The sequence below is a fragment of the Mastomys coucha genome, unplaced genomic scaffold, assembly GCF_008632895.1.
Source record: "Mastomys coucha isolate ucsf_1 unplaced genomic scaffold, UCSF_Mcou_1 pScaffold20, whole genome shotgun sequence".
Taxonomy (NCBI): domain Eukaryota; kingdom Metazoa; phylum Chordata; class Mammalia; order Rodentia; family Muridae; genus Mastomys; species Mastomys coucha.
This window is the reverse complement of record NW_022196903.1, coordinates 42,024,998-42,029,038: the sequence shown is the minus strand read 5'-3', so window position 1 is coordinate 42,029,038 and position 4,041 is coordinate 42,024,998. Positions and strand designations below refer to the sequence as shown.

The 4,041-nt window shown below is 44.2% G+C and overlaps 1 protein-coding gene across 3 annotated transcripts in view; it reads right to left on the bottom strand.

Moving 5' to 3' along the window:
- The window catches only part of Cntnap2 (contactin associated protein 2), a 2,139,844-nt gene that overhangs the window by 57,730 nt on the left and 2,078,073 nt on the right, over positions 1-4,041 (bottom strand). Inside the window, exon 1 of one of the 3 annotated variants that reach the window (XM_031381711.1) lies at positions 1,510-1,690. The exons of the other annotated variants lie outside the window; for them this stretch is intronic. The gene's annotated coding sequence lies outside the window, so the exon portion shown is untranslated. Of the gene's footprint in view, positions 1-1,509; positions 1,691-4,041 lie in introns of those variants that run through there. 3 annotated transcript variants of the gene reach the window in all.

Here is a 4,041-nt window from a genome sequence, read left to right as displayed (position 1 = left end):
CCCCCCCCCCCCCCATCTGAGCTGGTTAAGGTGGTAAGCTTGGCACTTGAACATTTATTTCATTGATCAGGTGTTATCTGGATGAGACACTACCAGGACAGAGTTAGAAAGAGCAGAGGAACAGGTAGTCTCCAAGTTCTGTCTGTGTTCCTTACTACCTTGCTCTTCCACCTGATCATTTCTTCTGGGTAGGATCGAGGGATGTGTCAGCAGTAACTGTGGGTTAAAAAGTCAGCCTAGCCCAGCAGACTAATTCATAAGAATTTATGACATGAACTTGATGGTACTAGAGGGGCACCAGGATTCCCCCTTATGGCAGATTTTATTTCTCTCTGTTTCTGCAAAGAACAAAGCTGGTGTACAGAAGCAGTCATCACACTGCCTGTTCTCCTGCTAAAGGCAAGCTGACCCTGTCACACCACCCGGAGAAGGCTCAATGTAAATAAGCTGAAGGAGTTCTAGGTTTCCTAACTCTTATTCAAAAGAAGAGCTTCCTTTCAGATGTTAAGGATGTAAATCACTAGTGCACAGAAGGAGAAACCAGGCCGGTACAGAACTGTGAACTTTTAAAGTGCCAATGTTGCTGATGAGCTATTATGCAAAGAAAATGCAGAAATCAGTTCCGGGAGTCAGTTCAATGTTTTGCCAACCATCCATTTCCCGGGATTCTGTCACCAGGAGAAGAGAAACTAATCCTAAGAGTTCTCTGCAAACATGAGGGTAAAAGATTCAAGCCAAACACTAAGCTAAGTTTTGAAGGTGACTGGGGGAAGGGGAATCAAACAGGCAATTCCTTGCTACCTTTGCTCCCTTAGAAAGACGCAAAACAAACAGAACCACTTAAACTTACGATAACAATCAGAGCAACCTACATGCTTTCTATTTCTTCAAGGTATTAACTCTGTGGTCTTACTTAGGGGGTATTGTATTCTGCAGGACTGTGAAAGCATGCATCCTCCTGATGATGATTTATAGTTTGGTATGTATATGCATGGGTATGTTTCTAAGCTTATAGAAAGAACTTGCTATTATTAATTATTACATCCTTATTTAATTTGTTCTCAATTAAAAAGGAAAGTCTTTTGTTTTAAACAAATATGACCAAAATCCTACGACATCGAGCAATTTACACCATGTAGCCCCCACCTTTCACCCGTGCATGCACACATACGCATGCAAACCCTTGGCAATGAATGAAGCAGTCAGTACTCAGCACGTTTTCCCTTTGGCATAGAACTATTGGGGCTGCTAACGCAAACCCAGACACTCTAAGTGACACTGTCTCGTGGTATTTCTGTTCTCCAAAGAACACAGACCTTGCCGAGATCATCCTATCTACAGTCAAATATCCCTTAACTAAAAACATTGGTTTACAGAGAGGTTGAGACCCAGCCACACTATCACGGTCACACTGAGGTCCTGTTTGCCTGGACTTCAGGACAACACTATTTATTGCTGGATCCAGACACACAGGGTCCAAGTAAGAGCCCACCAGTTGGCCATACTTGCCTCTTCCTTTCAGCCTTCTCAGGTGTGCCCTTGCCTTGGGATGCAGGTGGATTTCCCACTGGCTAGAAATGCTTCAGCCGCCCCTAGTACAGTCCTTTGTCGCCAGATGCTGGAATTTCTGCCTGCTGCTCCCACCACTGGTGAGATCAAACTCTGAGCTACTGAAAGGCAGGTGAAGGGAGGGTAGAAAACACGGAGTGGATTCCCGGATTATTGGTAGCAGATCAGACAGAGGAGCCGCAGCCACAGTGAAGTACCCAAGGAGACGCCTAATACATGGACTGGAGTTGTGTAAAATTATTGCATTTTTGAATATAACGTTACCTATTGCTTCCACACGCTGGCGATGCCCAGAGCACAGTAGTGAGTGTGACTTCCTCTGGTGTTTGACCACCTGCTATCATACATGCCTCTGATTCTGCAGTGCTTCAAGGAGGACTTGCAGGACCTGGGCTTTGGGGGAGAGACTTGGTTCTCAGTTCAGCTTTCACTTCTATGGAACTAAATAAAGTTCTAGTCTTGCTGTGGGTGGCTCAGCAGGGAAAGGGGGAGGCTCTGCTGATTCTATAGGCAGGGAATGACACACAGAAACCGCACCATGGGATGTTCCTGAGTCAGGCACTCTGAGTGGGGGAAGATTATTTGCTACTCTTGAACTTAGAGCGAGCTAGGTCTAGGTTCCCTCATGCTTAGAGCAGGGTTGCCACCTGCCTAACACACTATAACTGTGGAAAGGCCGCTTCTGCCCCCTCCCTCATTTAAGAAGGGTTCCATCATTCCACAGTGTCAGGGAACACTAAAATATTTTGGTATCCTATAAAGCCAGGTCTTGTTTCTTTTAATTTAATTTTTAAGTTTATTTTGGGACAGGGTCTCACCGTGTAGCTCTGGATGTCCCGGAGCTCGGTATGTAGATCAGACTGGCACCAAACTCACAGAGAAATTTGCCTGCCTCTGTCAACTCACTGCTAGACTGCTGAGATTATTATTATTATTATTATTGTCATTAGTGTGTGCCTTTTCTCTCCTTTCACTATGTGTGTCCTGGAGCTTGAACTCAGGTCATCATGCTTGGCAGTGAATGCCTTTTACCCATTGAACTGTCTAACAGCCTGAACAGTCTTTCTTGGTCGTGTGCCTGTTCCCCAAAAAAGGGACGGTCAGGGAAGTAGGGAGGGTGTAAGGAGAGGCTCCCTAGGAGAAGGCACTCTGCCTTCCTCTGGAGCAGCAGCAGGGTCTCTTCTGTATCTGGGGCATTACTGGGGAAACGTCAGGGCTTGAAAAGGACAGTGGGTGATGTGGAGGGTGGGGAGGGATAGTTTTAGCTATGGTGAGCCTTTCACCAAGAATTCTGCCTTGCTGTCATTCATAAAGGAAGGACAGGACAAGGTGCTGTCATGGTGCTTCATGGAGATTCTGTAGTCATTGCCATACACAGGTGTAAAGGATTAGGACTCACAAAATAATACAGTTTAAATCAGATTGCAAATGCTAGAAACTCTCAAAATGAGAAGCAACTCAGCCTGTTTGTAACAGCTGTTCAAACACACGATCACTGTAAAGACAATGTTCAGGCTAGGCTATGATATGCTATGTATAATAGTTTGAAAAAGTCAAGTCTACAAGGACAGTGTCTCTCAGGGTACCAAAGGAACTGGTGAGGACAGGGGTTGGTTACAAAGTTACAAGGGAAACTTGGATTTTTTGGTATTGTTCTTTATATTGATTAGACTAGTGGCTGTCTACATATATAGACTTTCAAAATTCAGTAAAATTGTATTATAAAAGGTGATTTTTAGCCTACCAAAATAAAAGCTGTGATAAAGCCACACTAACGATGAGATTCATCATGTTTAAGGACTTTCTGTCCCTGCAGCCAGTTGTTCCTCTTTCCATCACCTTAGAATGTTCTACAGACAGCATGATTACAGCTTATTCCCCATCAGGAAACCATAGGCACAAGCCTAGAAAGTTATGAGAACATGTGGGTGTGCAAGGGCCAGTGTCCAGCACAGACTGCACGGTGTGGGGCCAGGAGTGGCCTAGCAATACACTAAGCCCACGCCTACTTCAGTTTCCATATAGTGAGAGGTATTTCCATGCAAGAGATAAGCAAGATGAGCAGCAGAGCTTTCTGGAGATGGAGAGGCAGAAAAAGAAGTGGGTGTAGATCTTGGACAGAGTGGCAGAGGGACATGCCTGCTGATGTAAGAAGAATAAGCCAAAGAGAAATGGTTGCTGAAAGGAGGAAATGCCAATATTTCTCATAAAGGTCTTTGAAAAATGGGTTAAGCTCCTTGTGTGTCTTTGTGTAGGTATGTATATTGTGTCCAAATACTTCAAAAGAAGAGATCAGATTCCCTGGAGCTAGAGTTGTAGGCAGCTGTGAACTGACCAGAGTATGTGCAAGGAGCTGAACTCAGGTCCTCTGCAAGAACATATGTACTCTTTTTTCTTTTTTTTTAAATTTTTATTAGATATTTTCTTTATTTACATGTAAATTTCTCCTTTCCCAGTTTCCCCTCCAAAAAA